Source organism: Zalophus californianus, chromosome 14, assembly GCF_009762305.2.
Source record: "Zalophus californianus isolate mZalCal1 chromosome 14, mZalCal1.pri.v2, whole genome shotgun sequence".
In the NCBI taxonomy this organism is placed as follows: Eukaryota; Metazoa; Chordata; class Mammalia; order Carnivora; family Otariidae; genus Zalophus; species Zalophus californianus.
The window spans coordinates 557,327-576,794 of NC_045608.1; the positions used below are offsets into that span (position 1 = coordinate 557,327).

Below are 19,468 nucleotides of genomic sequence, written 5' to 3' on the forward strand. Positions count from 1 at the left end.
CACGCTGAGCACAGAGCCCCATGTGGGGCTCGAGCCAACAACCACAAGATCACGACCTGAGCCGAAACCAAGAAGTGGACCCTTAACCAACTGAGCCACCCAGGTGCCCCTCGCCAGCTCAGCTCTGAAGGACAAGAACAAAGCAAGAGGACTGGCCCTGTGACCCCACCCAATGTCCAGACCCACTGGGAAGCCACAGGGATGGAGACAGGGAGGTCCTGCTGAAAGAACTGGTCAATGGGACAGAAAATGACCCACATCAACACAGTCCATTGATCACCACCAAAGGAGTAAAGACCCTACAACAAAGATAGGCTCTTCCATCAACGGTGGGACAACAGGGCGTCCATGGGCAAAAAAATTAAAAACCACCAAGACAGAGACCTTACTCCCTTTACAAAATTAACTCTAACTGGAACACAGACCTAAATGTAAAACACAGAGCAACAGGCATAGTGCGTGTTGTTCTGCTTTGTAGATACTGCGTTTTCTACACATTGAAGGTGTGGGGCGACCCTATGGCACCAAGGCCATCGGGGACACTATTTCTACAGCATTTATTCACTTCTTGTCTCTGGTCCCATTTCAGTAATGCTCAGCTTATGCCAGATGTTTCCGCTGTGGCTGTTAGATCTTCGATGTTACCACTATAATTGGGGCACCGGGACCGACGCTGGTGAGCTTCTCAGTACATGTTGCGTGTGTTGTGACTGATCCATCGACCGGCGCTCCCGTCTCCCTCCCTCTCCTCGGGCCTCCCTCGTCCCTGAGACACAACAGTGCTGAAGCCAGCACAGCTCCTAACGCTACAGTGGCCTCTAGGTGTGCAAGTGTAAGAGTCACACACCTGCTGATGTAAATCAGAAGCTGGAAATAATGAAGCTCAGCAAGGAAAGCGTGTTGAAAGTGAGACGGGCCCGAAGCTACACCTCTTGTACCAAACAGACCAGTGGTGAATGCAAAGGAACGTTCCGGAAGGAACTGAAAAGAGCTCTCCAGTGAGCACACGAAGGAGAAACGAAACAGCCTTACTACCGATACGGACAAAGTCTGAGTGGTCTGGATGGAAGCTCAGACCAGCCACAAACGTTCCCTTCAGCCAAAGCCTCACCCAGAGCAAGGCCCTGACTCTGTTCAACTCTGAGGTTGAGGGAGGGGAGGAAGCTGCAGAAGATAAGTCTGAGGCCAGCAGAGGCTGGTCATGAGGTTTAAGGAAGGACACCATCTCCATAACATCAAGGCACAAGGTGAAGCAGCCCGTGATCCAGGAGACATAGCTGAGCTCACTGGAGTTGGTTCCACTAAACAGCAGGTTTTCAGTGTAGACGCAACAGCCCTCTGTTGGAAGATGCCGTCTAGGACCCTCACAGGCAGAGAGGAGAAGTCAATGCCTGGCTTCAGAGCTTCAAGGAACAGGCGGACTCTCTCACGGGCTAATGCAGCTGGTGATTCCAAGTTGAAGCCAAGGCTCACTGACCATCCTGAAAATCCCAGGGCCCTTGAGAATCGTGCTCCATCTACTCTGCGCTCTGGCAACGGAACAACGGAGCCTGGATGACAGCCCATCTCCTTACAACATGGTCGGCTGAGTAATTTAAGCCCACTCTTGAACCTACTGCTGAGAAAAAAAAGATTCCTTTCAAAATGTTATTTCTCACTGACAACACACCTGGTCACCCAGGAGCTCTGATGGGGATGAATAACGAGACCCGTGTTCTCGCTGCAGCTAACACAACATCCATTCTGCCGCCCATGGAGCAAGGAGCCCTTTCGACTTTCACGTCATCTTTTTAAAGAAATACGTTTTGTGAGGCTGCAGCTGCCGTGGTGATTCCTCTGAGGGACCTGGACAAAGTCAACAGGAAGGGATTCACCATCCCAGATGCCATAGGAACATTCCCGATTCACGGGGAGAGGTCAGACTATCAACATGAACAGGAATTGGAGGAGGTTGATTCCAACCCTCATGCACGACGGTGAGGAGGTGGAGACCAGTGGAAGAAGTCACCGCAGATGGGGTGGAAACAGCAAGAGAACCAGAATGAGAGCTGGAGCCTGAAGATGGGGCCGACTCCCTGCATCTCAGGATAAAACTCGAAGGGACGAGGAGGTGCTTCTTGTGGAGGGGCAAAGAGTGTGGGTTCTTGAGATGGAATCTACTCCTGGTGAAGGTGCGGTGCAGACTCGTGGAGTGACACAGGGGAGGGGACTTAGAACATCACATAGACGGAGCAGCAGGTTTGAGAGGATGGACTCCGATATGGAAAGACGGTCTGCTGTGGGTAAAATTCGATCAAACAGCACCACCTGCTGCAGAGAAATCACGTGTGAAAGGAAGAGTCCATGGACGGGACAAACGTCATTCTTGTCTTAGCTGAAGGAACTGGCATGGCCACCCCCACCTTCCACCAGCGCCATCCTGGTGGCCAGCAGCCATTGGCATCGCGAGGAGACCCTCCACCAGAACACAGATCACAAGTCACTGAAAATTTGGATGATGGCTAGCATTTTTTACAACGAAGCATTTGCAAATTAAGGTGTGAACACTGTTTTCATGGACGTGCTGCGCACTCAGTAGACTACAATATAGGAGAAACATTTCTGGGCAGGGAATCCAAACGCTCACTGGACTCGCGTGGCTGTGGTGTCTGTGTTGCTGCAGTGGTCTGGGGCCAAACCCGCCCTCTCTCCGAGGTACACCCATGGAAGAAACTAACAAATATGGAACCAGTCTGTCCCTGAAGTGAGAACTGACACCGGAACGGAAATGACAAAAATTGGAATAGAATTCCAACAAACTGATGTGGCCACAGAAACCCAATGGCTATTAGATGGATGGACCAAAGGAGGAACACATCTGATCCTCCAGGAGCAGAGACTGTGCAGCTCGGTCCATGACTGCCTCAACTTAATCAAAACCTTAGAGCACGTGGAGAAAATCATTCTCACTGACCAACATCTTTGTTTGCCTGGCTGGCAGCAACCTGGACCCTCAGAGGGCCTGTGGCTGACACAGTATATCCTATAAAACATCTCCAGGGAGAACAGCAGGGCACGCTCTGATGACAGAGTGAGAACACTTCACGGTCATCTGTCATGGGGACAGACACCTCGCTGGTACACGCAGAAGCCACTGAAAATTCAGGTCATCCGCAAAGCTGCGCCCCCGAGGACGGAACAGTATTACGTTCAGTATTTGCAGGTGACGGGACACAGGAGAACTGGCTGACTTGCTAAGAGCTTCTGAGGAAATGATCAGACAATCACGCAGAAGGCACAACAGGCTGGCCCGTGATGTGAATGGACCCAATGCCAGTGGACCATGGAGACCTAAATCGGCACAGCCCTACTGGCCCCCTAAGCTGTTCAGACCACCACTCTGTAAACTAGTTTAACAACAGAACCCAGACAGAAACCCCAGAAACCACTCAGACTGGCAGAGAAACAGAAACCACCCACCTTCTAAAGTCAATGTACCTACAGGAAGGAAACCCACACATAGACCACACTGAATCATTCACTGTAAATATTTACCTCTTTATAAAACATAATCCCACTAATAGACAAGCCGCCGAGGGACGCCTGGGTGGCTCAGATAGTTCAGCGTCTGCCTTCAGCTCAAGTCATGATCTCAGGGTCCTGGGATGGAGCCCCACATCGGGCTCCTTGCTTAGCAAGGAGCCTGCTTCCCCCTCTGCCTGCCGCTCCCCGTGCTTGTACTCTCCCTCTCTCTGACAAATAAATAAATAAAACTTTAATAAAAATAAACAAGCCACCGATACCCGAACAAGAGGAAATCCCACGAGGCCCCCAAAGGGACTCAGAGTCCAGAGTGCTAACCATTACACCATGAAACCTAAATGGAAAGAGCCGTCCCTGGGTGGGCTCGAACCACCAACCTTTTGGTTAACAGCCGAATGCGCTAACCGATTGCACCACAGAGACAGAGGCCCCCAAAGGGACTCGATAGTCTCCATCATTGGTCCCAAGTCAGAGACAGTCACACTTGGGTCACACTGGTTATATCAATAAAAACCCCTTTGGGAAATAAAAATACGTAACCACTGTGTTTTCAGGTAAACAATCCCAGGTAACAGTGACACACATGTGTGCTACTGATTTAGAAAACTTTACAGTAATAACAACTCTGCCTGGACTGTTAAGAGGCCAGGCAGGTCCCGTAGACTTAAAGTAGGTTATAGGAATTGAAACAAACACGCCCAAAAATCGAGATGGTTTTCCTGAATACGGGCACCATCATAGTATCCCCCTGGATCTGACACTCAGTACACACTGGTCGACTTATCTGACCTGTTCTTTGCTCTTCCCAAGGATGCAGAGAGCCAACCCATGACCACATTCACATGGGAAGGCAGACATTATCAGTTCACCAGGTAACCACAGAGCTACCTTAGCAGCCCAGAAAGAGCCCACAACCTTCTAGCCCAAGACATCCAGGCATTTCATAGACACACCACACATACCCCACACCCCCACATTTCCTTCAATGATGACACCCTTATTTCTGGTGACAACTTGGAGAATAGACTAACGTCCACCTAGAGTTCATGGAACTCCTTACATTCAGGGGATGGACAATCGACCCAGGTAAGGGCCACACATCTCACACTACAGTAACATTTCTAGGCCTGACGTGGTCTTCTGAAGGCAGAACACTACCACACAGCCTCGCAGACATCATAGCTTGCATACCGACCCTACCACAGAGGAAGAACGTCAGAAACAGATGGGACAGAGGACACAGTCCGAACCACATGTGGGGATCATATTAAAACACACTTGTGAAATAACTAGGAAGAGCAGGGACCGTAGGAGAACAGCGACTCCAGGTGCAGGCTTGACCTACTGGGAAAGCGCCGTCAGAACCTGTGATACGTTGGCGGCAGCTGATGAGGACGCTGAACACACACGAGAGTGTCTTCACTCACAAGGGTTTGCGACAGGGTCACCGACATGGTCACCGGGGACTAAAAACACTGCAGGGCCCCAAGTTTCACCAGAGCGGGTTTTGGACTGAGACGTTCCCGTGTTCTGAGAACAGATGCCAACTGCCTGAAAGGCTCAGCTGGGCTCTCTGAGGCCTACAGACAGCAGGGCCACTAAGAGAAAACAAACCTGGTCCGGCAGCTCCAGGGGCCTATTCTGGAGCAGGCAGAGCAGAGCCCTGACGGAGGGGAACGACCTCGACCAGAAGTCCCACCAGGGAAACCGTACGTTTCTGAGCAGGACATGGGGGGTCGGCCCTCGGCATTAGCGGAGGAGATCCCAGCTGTGCCAATGGCGGACCTGAGGGAACTTGCCGGCAGGGCGCGTGTCCACGCTCGAGCAGTCCGTACTGGGGACCGTCTGCTCGCTGGGAAACCCCCAATCGCTGGAGAAACGGGCTATGCAGGGGTGCGTGAGCGGAACCCTCCCCTTGACTCTCCACCAGGACCAGTGAAGCTCCAGAGCAGCCCTGTCTTCCACACGGACCTGCAGGGAGAAGACTGGCCTGAGCCACTAACGGGCACTTGGTATGCGAACCCAGGAAATGTGCCAAGATGACCAGGTACCGACTTCTGTCCCTTTCCCTTGTCTTATCCGACCAAATTCAATGTAGCAGTGGGCACAAGGCAGAGACTCTGCAAACAGCCCCAATGTATTCCTGATTTACGTTGTGTGTTAGCATTTCATTGTGGAAGAGCAGCTGCTGAATCTGCATAACGGACCATTAGATCTTTAAACAGAAATAAGCAAAAAAAAATTTTTTTTGATCATTTATTACACTCCCAACTGGCAACATTTAATCCATAGTCACCAATTACAACATTCATAATAGATCCATGGACAAGAAGTCCAGACTTTAAAAGAACAGGAACACCTTGTAAGGTGCATAGAGGACACATGGAATTGTAGCCCACAACACCCATCACCACCCCCATTGGTGTGCCTCAGGGTTCAATCTCACACCACAGATTTCTACCCCAAGAACATGGGAACCTATGTTAATAAAACCCCTCACAGACATATTAGAACCTACAATATGGGCCATGCCTCCAAATTGAATACACAGGACTTTCAGACCAGATATATGTCCCCAGGTGGTGCTCAGTGTTTTCCATCTTTCTCTGTGCCTGACTTAAAACCTGTATCAAAAACAGACTTGCAGGGGCACCTGGGTGGTTCAGTCGGTTAAGCGGCTGCCTTTGGCTCAGATCATGATCTCCGGGTCCTCGGATTGAGACTGTATTGGGCTTCCTGCTCAGCGGGGAGTCTGCTTCTCTCTTTCCCTCTACCCCTCCCCACCACTTGTTCTCTCTCAAATAAATATTTTTTAAAAAAATATTTAAAGAGGGCGCCTGGGTGGCTCAGATGGTTAAGCGTCTGCCTTCGGCTCAGGTCATGATCCCAGGGTCCTGGGATCGAGTCCCGCATCGGGCTCCCTGATCCTTGGGAGCCTGTTTCTCTCTCTGCTTCTCTCTCTCTCTCTCTCTCTCTCTCCCCCTCTGTCTCTCATGAATGAATAAATAAAATCTTTAAAAAAAATATTTAAAGAAAACAGATTTGCCAAAAGGAAGGAAACAGTTCCTGTTCAGTGGTAGGAGTTTCAATTGGAGGAATTTTAACAGCTGCTTTTTCTTTACACCAAATCATTCAAATCACACTTAAAAATTTTTTTAAACCAAATCTCAGTATAAACACAGACCATGGCAGCTTGGTCATCCTTGGGCACACAGATGGACAAAACTAGCCATGTATCACAGAACAGAAATAAATTTCACACTGAAGTAAACAGGGCAATGGAAATTCGACATGAAGCTGTTGGAGAAATCACTAGAAGTAACAACACACTAAAAAATGACATGAAAGGTATTTCTCTTACTGTAGACTGACAGTTGTTGCAATAAGATGGGTTAATACGGGGAATATTCTTAGAACAGCTATAATCTTGGGGGCAATCCTGGTTGTCCAGATGCTAGACAACTCAGCCAGAAGTGAAGGAGACACCACACATCCTTGAGTCAGGATTCCTTGGGATCCTGTGAAATTAGATTATTGGCACTTCCTGGAGGAAACATGACACTGGCTCACTGCACTTTTGCAGTTCCCCAATATGAGAAGAGAGTGCGGAGTGAGCCTACAGGCCACAGAGGGCCTCCTTATGACAGAAGGGAAACATGTTCCTACTCTGAAAACTATGAAATATGGATGAAAAAAATTGAAGACAACACAAACAAATGGAAAGCTACACTAAGCTCATGGAATAGAAGCACTAATGTTGTTAAAATGTCCACACTACCCCCAAGAGTCTCCACATTCAATGCAATCCCTATGAAAATACCAATAGTATTTTTCACAGAACTAGAACAAGAAATCCTAAAATGCGTATGGAACCACAAAGACCCCGCACAGCCAAAGCAATCCTGAGAAGGAAGAACAAAGCTGGAGGCATCACAATCCCAGATTCCAACATATACCACAAAGCTGCAGTGATCAACGCGGTATGGCACTGGCACAAAAACAGACCTAGATCAATGGAGCAGGGCAGAGAGCCCAGGAATACAGCCATGCTTTTATGGTCAATTTATCTACGACAAAGGAGGCCAGAATATGCAGTGGGGAGAAGACAGTCTCTTCAATACATGGTGCCGGGAAGAGTGGAGAGCCACGTGCCAAAGATCGACAGGGCAACACTTTCTTATGCCATCCACCGAAATAGACTCCAGTGGATTAAAGACCTAAGTGTGAGCCCTGACACCATAAAACTCTAAAAGAAAACATAGGCAGTAATTTCTTAGACATCAACCTTAGCAATATTTTTCTAGATCAGTATCTTCAAACAAGGAAAACATATTGAAAACTAACCTATTGGGACTACACTGAAGTAACAACCTTCTGCAGAGGAAAGGAAATCATCCACAAAATTAAAAGAAAACCTGAGAAGATATTTGCAAATGACATCTCTGATAAAGGGTTAGTATCCAAAATATATGAAGAACTTATAAAACTCAACACCCAAAAAACAAATGATCCAATTTAAAAATGGGCAGAAGACATGAACAGACATTTTTCCAAAGAAGACATCGAGGTGGCCAACAGACACATGAAAAGATGTTCAACATCACTCATCATCAGGGAAATGCGAATCAAAACCACAACGAGGTATCACCTCACACCTGTCAGAATGGCTAGTATCAAAAAGACAAGAAATAACCAATGTTGGTGAGGATGTGGAGAAAAGGGAACCCTCTTGCCCTATTGGTGGGAATGCAAACTGGTGCAGCCACTCTGGAGAACAGTATGGAGGGTCCTCCAAAAACCAAAAACAGAAATATCGTATGATCCAGTAATTGCACTGCTGGGCATTTACCCAAAGAAAATGAAAACACGAATTTGAAAAGATACATGCACCCCCCCATGTTTATTACAGCATTATTTACAATAGGCAAATTATCAAAGCAGCCTAAGTATCCCTTGAGAGATGAGTGGAAGAAGATATGGTGTGTGTATATATATAATATATATATTATTATATGGAATATACAACGGAATACTACACGGTCTTAAAAATGAATGAAATCCTGTCATTTGTAACAATATGGATGAAACTGGAAGGTGTTAAGTGAAATAAGTCAGACAGAAAAAGACAAATACCATATAATTTCACTTATTGTGGAATCAAACAAGCCAAAAAAGAATAAACCAGAAACAAACTCATAAATACAGACAGGAAACTTGTAGGCAAAGGGAAGGGGATGGGAGGGTTGGGAGAACTACGGGGAAAAGAGGTGCAAACCTACAGTTACAATAAGTCACAAGGATGAAAAGTACAGCAGAGGGAATATAGTTAATGATATTGTAATGTTTATGGTGGCAGATGATAACTACACTGATCGTGGTGAGCACCATGTACAGAACTGTCCAATCACTATGTTGTACACCTAAATTTAACAACATTATATGTTAGCTACAATAAAAAATTTGAAGACTTTTTATATCTGAGACTATTTATGAAAACTTCCAGCAAAGCAGATTTAAAAGAGCCTATATGATCAACTGCTATTCTTGCTTCACTGACGTGAATAATGAAGCCAAGTTTATTGAAACTTGATCTAATTTGCAAACAAATTAGTCTTACTGTGGTTACTGTTGATAGAAATGGGAGTGATTGTTGAGAGAAATATTATGATTCCACTGTAACTACAATACGTAATTTTGGGTATTAGATTCTAGTTCTGTTCATTGTTTTGAGGTTTTGATTCTAGTTCTGTTCATTGTTTTGAGGTTTTGAATTCTATCTATAAACTACTCTGGATCCTGAATTCTTCCAGATTCCTCCAGTGTCAGACTACAACTCTCCGAACTAACATTGCCAATTTTCTTCCATCTTTTTGACTTGAAATCACTGAACACTGAAACTGCCCCTTTTCCTGAAGCCTTGAAAACTGAATATGAACGACTGGATGTATACTTCAGAGAAACCACTACATTAGCTCATATGCAGACAGTCTCCAAATCTGTTGCTGTGTGGGCCACTCACAGGGATCACCAGAGACATTCCGGCTGCAAACTAGGGAAAGCTCTCCAATTGCCATTGCCTGCCTTCACTCCATCTAAAGATGCTTTGACCCCGACGTCTAGAAATCCTCTCGACTGCCACCCTCAGAACTCAGAAGCTGGTGTATCATTGGCTCCACTCATTAACCACTGGTTTTGTTTCCATAGAAATACCACGTATTTAATACCTGGTTACTTGATTAATTGTCCTGCAAATTTCTCACAGATTTATGCTTTTTTTGTCTAAAACGTACAAAATCTGCCTGCCTTGGTCATTCTCTGTGTCTTAATTTCATCATTGGACCTTCTTGCACATGCAATAAAACTTTGGTTTTTTTCTCCTGTTAATGACAAGTTAATTCTTAAACCAGCTAGAAGAATCTTGAAATATAGTGAAAATATTTTCCTCCCTGAACCAGTAGTCAGGGCTCCTAGGTGTCACCTATTGAAAAGCACCCCCGCAAGACTGTAGATTCTTCCAGCTTTGCCTTCAGGAGGAATATGCACATTTGTGTAGGTCAGGGCTTACATTTAAGCAGATGCCATGGACCCCCAAAAGTCCACTGTGATGCCTGGACTCTAGACACATGCCCTGTTCTAGGTCCCTGGCTCCCCAGCCCACACATACACAGTACACAGCCTTTCAGTTGCCACTGAGCATCTGGGGTGTCCAGTCCTGGAGACCTCTGGCCAGTCCCCAGCTACTCTGAATATCTCCAGAAAGAACGGAACCCACTCACAATATCTTACCAAGGCAACAGCTTTAAAGTAATGACATTAGGGGCACCAGAGTGACTCAGACAGTTAAGCATCTGTCTTTGCCTCAGGTCATGATCCCAGAGTCCTGGGATCGAGCCCCGCATCAGGCTCCCTGCTCAGCGGGGAGCCTGCTTCTCCCTCTGCCTCTGCCCCACCCCCACTCATGTTCTCTCTCACTCTCTCAGATAAATTCTTTTTAAAAAAAAAATTTAGGCGGCACCTGGGTGGCTCAGTCATTAAGCATCTGCCTTCAGCTCAGGTCATGATCCCAGGGTCCTGGGATCGGGCCCTGCATCAGACTCCCTGCTCTTTGGGAAGGCTGCTTCTCCCTCTCCCACTCCCCCTGCTTGTGTGCCCTCTCTCACTGTGTCTCTGTCAAATAAATAAATCTTTAAAAATAAAATAAAATTTAAAAATAATAAAGTAATGATATAATTTTCCATTTGGAGTAGCTGCCTGATGGTGTCCCAAGGTTCTCCAGCCACCAAGGCTCCCAGGTGTCCCTTCTAGGAAGATACCCTGGACAGTCTGCCTATATGCCAGTCTTGTCCCACCACGGCTAGGCATGGCATTTTCCTCCGCTCAGCCTTCAGGTTGAATATGCACATTAGTGTATATTTAAGCTTAGAATTAGATGGGTGCCTTGTGCCCCCAACAGCACCTTCCCTGGACCAGGCTTCTCCTGACACTTTCCCTGTATCCGGCCACTGGCTACCATGACCAGTGTGGCCCACATGCACTATAATAAAACATCAGCAGGCCTCTACAATAAAACATTTTGAACATCGTTGTAAAAGGCAGGATGAGAGTAGTAAATATGCCTCCTGAGTACTCTTACCAAGATTACTGGAGATGAGGTTTTGGGGTAGATAGATTATATATTAATGTCTGAGGAGACATGGAAACCTACTGAACAGTCTGGAAAAACTTAAAATTTAGGTAATTCTCACGTTGCCCTGATAACTAAGTGAGGGCATAAATATAGTATCCTATATTTAACAGAGCAATGAAGGAAGACAATCCACTCCTCTCATCAGCAACATTAGCTGACATCCCTGCTGACAGAGAGAGAAAGTGCTGGCGAGGAGAGTAACCTCCAGAGGAGGAGGAAAACCACCCTTATGCAACTGGGGTCAACAACAAGCACTCTGAGGAGGATGATTATTTTAGCCCCTCGGACACTGGGAACCTGAACTTACTGGAATCCATGCCTATGAAATAACCAGAGTTACAATACATGATAATGTGGACCCAGAGTCACTGAACACAGGGCTTACACCAGACAAGATGTGAGCAAGTTTAAAATGGAATTGCAAGAAAGAGGAACAACCCACACCAGCCTGCGCAGCCAGGGCTAGACCCAGGGCTGCTAGGCTGCTGGTCACTCATGAGCCCTGGCTGGTGCCCCACTGCTCTAGAGGGATGAACCCTGCGGCCTGGACAATGGGAAGCCGAGGGGAGAATGATCACCGATAAGTCCTTGAGGGGCCAGGATATGTGGAAGGACATTTAGGTCCGTCGGCAAGAGCCTGGGGTGGTCCTCACTGTTTTTCATATCCTGGCTCAGAAGGCTCTGACAGCTCCTGGCCATCAGGCAGGAGATGCCCCAGCTGAGGCTCAGCCCTGGCTATGGACTCTTCAGGAGAGACAGCAGATTGGGAGCATAGACAGAGTGGCCACCTCCGGGGCTGGATGGGGTGGCCTAGAGACACAGATGCAGACTGCCCTGTGTACAAGACCAGTGACCGGGTTAATGCACTATCATCAAGTCCTGCGTGTTCTCAACAAGGCCAAAGGCAAATGCCGAGGGATTCCAGGACCATCCCTGAAGTTCCCATGCAGGGTGGGATTGGCAAATGGATTCTCCCGGCCCCTCCCTCTGAGTCAGGGTTCTAAATGTGCCTTGGATTGCATGGACACTGCATCTGGCCTAACCCAAACCTTCCCTGTCACCGTGCAAACCAGGCTGCCACCACTAGGGAAGCTGAGTGCCATGGACAGGGACCTCGCTGCTCGGACAGTGATCGGGGGTTCACACTCCAAAGATCATACTGTGCGAGGGTGGGGGAAGGAACGTGGAGCACGTGGAGCACGTGGAGCATCCACCGCTCCTAGAACCACAGCAGCAGGGCTGGTAGAAAGGAACAGTGCAAGAGTAAAGCAGCAGATTAAATCACTAGCAGGTAAAACCACCTTGCCCGGGTGGACTACAGTACTGTCCGGGCTTTAATACATTTGAATGGTCGACCAGTAGGGCCTATTGCCCCAATTTCCAGACGGGAATCCCCACTGAGGTGCCCAGTACTGTAATCCTATGGAAGTTGCAAGACACGGTCAATGCCCTGACTCCCACTCAGGGTCAACGTGCTCTGCTGCTGAGGACAGCAAGGCCCATCATACCTGGGACAGGGGTGAGGGCCTGGAATTTGCACTGGGAATTCCCACTGGGGTAGACAAGTCATTTCCCAGCCCTGGATGACGGGAAACGACTCCGTCTGCACTGGGATCCCATTGTTCTGCTGCAGACGGACCAACTGAAACACACTACACCTGGCATGGAACACACACCATCAACAGAGGGGAGAGGGTGGGGGTCCTGGTTTGCCACATCCCACCACAGTGCCCCTCCTCATGCCTGACAGGGGCTGCCTCCTGGGGCCAACGCACACCCTGGTCACATTCCTAAAGATGCAGCCACACTCACATCTAAAGTGCGGGTCTCAGGATCATTCTTGTAGAAGGGGAAGACCTCCCCAGGCAAGTTCCTACTCCTCTCTGTTCTGACCTGAGGCTCTGCTGCCCCTGTGGCGTCCAGAGTCAGGACGGGCACCTGCAGGATGGACCGTCCTACTGTGGCCCCATCCTAGGCCCGGCAAGGAAATCTGTCCCACTGTTGGGTATGTGGGCTGCCCTCTCCAGATGGTCAGGATGATAATGGGGGGTATCGCCCCTCCAGGGGAGAAGTTGGAAGGCATTCAGAACAAGCGAGGACTAGCACTCTGTTCGTCTGCTATTACCAATAGCGTGTCCATAACACCGGCATGGGTATGTGTTTTTCTGTCAAACACAGTATAGAGGCATCCCATCGAATAGCTCACTGGAAGGTTCTAGAAAGTCCTCCATCAGAGCCTTGGCTGGCTGTGCTCAGAATTGGAATGGATTTATGGGGCTTACTCTGGGTTAAGGACATTTGCACACCCAGTCACCCCTATGTTGGGAACAGAAAAGTCACTCTAAACAAAACCAATCCAGTTGTACCAGAAAGGTGGGATGGACAGCCCTGGACTGCATCCACCCTGTCACATGAAGGGAGAGTCACTGGTTGGCAGGGACTGGTCCCACCACTCGGGTATCCAGTGGGCGACCCCAGTGGGCCTCCATGGCTTTGTGGCACGAACCTTTGGTCGTGGCTCCCACCTGGGTGGTTGGGCTGCGGTACCCTGGGGTTCCCCTGGGCCAGGGGAGAACCTGTCCTGTGGGAACAACTGTTGACAAGCTCCCTCTCCTGAAGGCCAGATGGACACACTCTGACTTTGTCGGCACGGTTGTCTGGCTGCTCTCTGTTCGCTCCATCGGTTTGCAGACCTTGCAGCCCTGACTGGATTCACTCAGTGAGCCTTGAGGGATGGCCAAAAAGTCTGTCCCTACTGGACACCCAGTGTCTTCAATGAGACCAGCTGTGCCCCAGAACACGATGGCCTTGGACACCTGCTGCGGCACAAGGAGGCACCTGTGCCGTCATCCAGCCAGAATTCTGTGTCCGTACCAGACGAGCCTGCTACTGTATCATGTTTCTCGGGTCTCAGGAGGATGCGGGGGGCGCCCTCAGTGATCTGACCCCCAGCCTTGGGGATTTCATAACTCAGTGGTTGGGATCAGAGGCCTCTTGGTGGAAAAAGTTGCTGCTCATCTGGGGAACTGTTGTCTTCACCTGTGCTTTCTCTTGTACACACCTGTGTCACTGCTGTGGCCTCTGCCTCCAGCACAGCGGGACAACTGCCACAGGAGGCATCCCCGGGCTAGTGAAACCCCTTCCTGACCCCTCAGGGCACACGCAGAACAGAGGTTCACGGGAGGTTGTAAGAGCCGGGCACGAGGGGTGGGGTGCTGGAGAAGGTGGATGAGAGGCCATGACCACCCCTTGCCGTGACCTGGACCCAGGCAATCAGAGGCTCCCCACCCTCCCCTGCCCTTGGAATGTGGGTTTCCCTTGCCTTCCCCGCTCCCAGACGCTGCTCCAGGGATGAGGTCTTGAGACAGTGATGTGGTGTCGAGACCATCTGGATGCTCTACGTGACTGAGCCCAGTTACGGCCTCCACATAAACCTCTAAGAGGTGGCAGGTGGGTGTGGAGATCTACTCCTCTTGCTGCTGCCCAAGACAAGCCACGGATGTGAGTTCCCTTGCTTCTCAAACTGCCACCTACCGATCTGCAGTGGCCTGTCCCTTTCTTTGGTCTCTGTCCTCAGAGCAGTGGCCTGTTTCACAGTACATCTGGGACGCTCCCAAGGAGTTTCAGACCATAAGTCACTGATTAGATCATTAACCATTGTTCCATGGACAATATGTCCAGACTCTGACAGAAAGGGATCACCTTGGACTCCCCAAAACATGACTAGAACTGATATCTGAGTTCAGTGAAGTTGCAGGATACAAAATAAATACACAGAAACCTGTTGCTTTCCTATAGCCAATAATGAAGCACCAGAAAATGAATTTAACAGTAGCATTTACAATTGCACACACAAAAAAACAGTAAAACATCTAGGAATAAATTTAACCAAAGAGGCAAAAGACCTGTACTCTGAAAACCATAAAACACTGATGAAAGAAATTCAGGACAATGCAGTTAAGTAGAAAGACCTTCCATGCTCATGAGTTGGAAGAACAAATATTATTAAAATGTCTCCTAGGGGCACCTGGGTGGCTCAGTCGTTAAGCATCTGCCTTTGGCTCAGGTCATGATCCCAGGGTCCTGGGATTGAGCCCCATATCGGGCTCCCTGCTCGGGGGGGGGGGCCTGCTTCTCCCTCTCCCACTCCCACTTGTGTTCCTGCTCTCACTCTCTCTCTCTGTAGAATAAATAAATAAAATCTTTAAAAAAAATAAAATGTCTCTCCTAGAGGTCTGTAACCTACAACAGTAGAAACATTAGATTGGCAGCAGACCTATCCACAGTCACCTGGCCAGCCAGAAAGGACTGGCATGATATATTCAGAGCACTAAATGAGAAAATATGCAGCGAAGAATACCATATCCAGCTAGGCTGTCACTGAAAATAGAAGAAGAGATAAAAAGCTTCCAGAACAAACAAAAACTAGAAGAATTTGCAAACACCAAACCAGCCCTACAAGAATATTGAAAGGAGAGAGTGTAAAAGTGACATAGACCAGCAAGGAACAGAGACAATATATAGTAACAGTCACCTTACAGGCAATACAATAGCACAAAATTCATATTTTCAATAATTATCCCAATTGTAAATGGGCCAAACACCCCAATAAAAAGTCATAGGACATCAGAGCGGATAAAAAAGCAAGACCCATCGATATGCTGTCTGCAAGAGACTCATTTTAGACCCAAAGACACCTCCAGATTTAAAGTGAGGGGGTAGAAAGCCATTGATCATGCTAATGGACATCAAAAGTAAGGTGGGGTGGCAATCCTTAGATCAGACAAATTAGATTTTAAACCAAAGACTATAATAAGAGATGAGGAAGGACACTATATTATACTCAAAGGGTTTTTCCAACAAAATCTAACAATTGTAAATATTTATGCCCCTAACATGGGAGCAGCCAATTATATAAGCCAATTAATAAAAAAAATCAAAGAAACACATCGACAATAATACAATAATAGTAGGGGATTTAACACCACCCTCACTGAAATGGACAGATCATCTAAGCAAAAGATCAACAAGGAAATAAAGGCTTTAAATGACACACTGGACCAGATGGACTTCACAGATATACGCAGAACATTCCAAAGCAACAGAATACACATTCTTCTCTGGTGCATATGGAACGTTCTCCAGAAGAGATCACATCCTGGGTCACAAATCAGGTCTCAACTGGTACCAAAAGATTGGGATCATTCCCTGCATATTTTGGACCACACTTTGAAACTCAAATGAACTCAATCACAAGAGGAAAGTCGGAAAGAACTCAAATACATGGAGGCTAAAGAGCATCCACTAAAGAATGAATGGGTCAACCAGGAAGTTGAGGAAGAATTTTAAAAATTCATGGAAACAAATGAAAATGAAAACACAACTGTTCAAAATCTTAGGGATGCAGGAAAGGTGGTTCTAAGAGGGAAGTATATAGCAATACAAGCCTTTCTTAAGAAACAAGAAAGGTCTCACACATACAACCTAACCCTAAACCTAAAAGAGCTGGAGAAAGAACAGCAAATAAAGCCAAAATCCAGCAGGAAAAGAGAAATAATAAAGATCAGAGCAGAAGTCAATGAAATAGAAACCAAAAGAACATAGAACAGATCAATGAAACTAGAATCTCATTCTTTGAAAGAATTAATAAGTTTGATAAACCCCTGTCCAGACTTATCAAAAAGAAAAAAGAACCCAAATAAAATCATGAATGAAAGAGATCACAATGAATAACGAAGAAATACAAACAATTACAAGAACATAGTATGAGCAACTATATGCCAACAAATTAGACAATCTGGAAGAAATGGATGCATTCCTAGAGACATATAAGCTACCAAAACTGAACCAGGAAGAAGTAGAAAACCTGAACAGACCCATAACCAGCCAGGAAATTAAAGCCATAATCAAAAATCTCCCAACAAGAGCCCAGGGCCAGATAGCTTCCCAGGGGAATTCTACCAAACATTTAAAGCAGAATTAATACCAATCTTCTGAAACTGTTCTGAAAAATAGAAATGGAAGGAAAACTTCCAAACTCATTTTATGAGGCCAGCATTACCTTGATCCCAAAACCAAAGACCCCATCAAAAAGGAGAATTACAGACAATATCCCTGATGAACCTGGATGCAAAAATTCTCACCAAAATACTAGCCAGTAGGATCCAACAGTACATTAAAAGGATTATTCACCACAACCAAGTGGGATTTATTCCTGAGCTGCAAGGTTGGTTCAACACCCACAAATCAATCAATGTGATACAATACATTATTCAAAGAAAGAACAAGAACCATAGGATCCTCTCAATAGATGCAGAAAAAGCATTTTACAAAGTATAGCATCCTTTCTTGATTAAAACTCTTCACAGTGTAGGGATAGAGGGAACATACCTCAACACAATAAAAGCCATCTATGAAAAACCCACAGCAAATATCATTCTCAAAGGGGAAAAACTGAGAGCTTTCCCCCTGAGGTCAGGAACGCGGCAGGGATGTCCACTCTCGCCACTGCTATTCGACATAGTACAGGAAGTCCTAGGCTCAGCAATCAGAAAACAAAAAGAAATAAAATTCATCTAAATCAGCAAAGAAGAAGTCAAACTCTCACTCTTAGCACATGATATGATACTTTATGTGGAAAACCCAAAAGCCTCTACCCCAAAACTGTAGAACTCATGCAGGAATTCAGTAAAGTGGCAGGATATAAAATCAATGCACAGAAATCAGTTACATTCCTAAACACTAACAAGACAGAAGAAAGAGAAACTAAGGAGTCAATCCCATTTACAATTGCACCCAAAAGCATAAGATACCTAGGAATAAACCAAAGAGGAAAAGGATCTGTACTCAGAAAACTACAGAATACCCATGAAAGAAATTGAGGACGACACAAAGAAATGGAAAAACGTACTATGCTCATGGATTGGAAGAACAAATATTGTGAAAATGTCTATGCTACCTAGAGCCATCTACACATTCAAAGCAATCCCTATCAAAATGCCATCAACTTTTTTCAAAGAAATGGAACAAATAATCCTAAAATTTGTGTGGAACCAGAAAAGACCCCGAATAGCCAGAGGAGTGTTGAAAAAGAAAACCAAAACTGGTGACCTCACAATCCTGGACCTCCAGCTCTATTACAAAGCTGTCATCATCGAGACAGAATGCTACTGACACAAAAACAGACACATCGATCAGTGGAACAGAATAGAGAGCCCAGAAATGGACCCTCAACTCTATGGTCAGCTAATGTTCGACAAAGCAGGAAAGAATGTCCAATGGAAAAAAGTCTCTTCAACAAATGGTGCTGGGAAAATTGGACAGCCACATGCAGAAGAGTGACACTGGACCATTTCCTTACACCACACACAAAAATAGACTCAAAATGGATGAAAGACCTAAATGTGAGACAGGAGTCCATCAAAGTCCTTGAGGAGAACACAGACAGCAACCTCTTCAACTTTGGCTGCAGCAAATTCTTCCTAGACATGTCTCCAAAGGCAAGGGAAACAAAGGCAAAAATGAACTATTGGGACTTCCTCAAGAGAAAAAGCTTTTGCACAGCAAAGGAAACAGTTGACAAAACCAAAAGACAGTTGACAGAATGGGAGGAGATATTTGCAAATGACATATCAGATAAAGGGTTAGTATCCAATATCTATCAAGAACTGATACAATTCAACACCCAAAAACCAAATAATCAAGTCAAAAAATGGGCAGAAGACATGAACAGATACTTCTCCAAAGAAGACATACAAATGGCCAACAGACACACGAAAGGATCTCAACATCGCTCGGCATCAGGGAAATCCAAATCAAAACCTCAATGAGATACCACCGCACACCAGTCAGAATGGCTAGAATGAACAAGTCAGGAAACGACAGATGTTGGCGGGGATGCGGAGAAAGGGGAACCCTTTGTTCCCAATGTTGGTGGGAATGCAAGCTGGTGCAACCACTCTGGAAAACAGTATGGAGGTTCCTCAAATTTTGAAAATAGAGCTACTGTATGACCCAGCAATTACACTATTGGGTATTTACCCCAAAAGTACAAATGTAGTGATTTGAAGGGGCACGTGCACCCCAATGTTTATAGCAGCAATGTCCACAATAGCCAAAACTGTGGAAAGAGCCCAGATGTCCATCAACAGATGAATGGATAAAGAAGAGGTGCTATATATATACAATGGGATATTATGCAGCCATCAAAAAATGAAATCTTGCCATTTGCAATGATGTGGTTGGAACTAGAGGGTATTA

At 46.5% G+C, this 19,468-nt stretch overlaps 1 long non-coding RNA gene and 1 other non-coding gene across 4 annotated transcripts in view; both read right to left on the minus strand.

The window, feature by feature from the left end:
• Positions 1-19,468, minus strand: part of LOC113913199 — a 28,414-nt gene that overhangs the window by 5,536 nt on the left and 3,410 nt on the right. The window lies entirely within an intron of this gene.
• On the minus strand, positions 3,872-3,945 carry TRNAN-GUU. Its single transcript has one exon. It is a non-coding gene; the product is annotated as a tRNA-Asn (tRNA).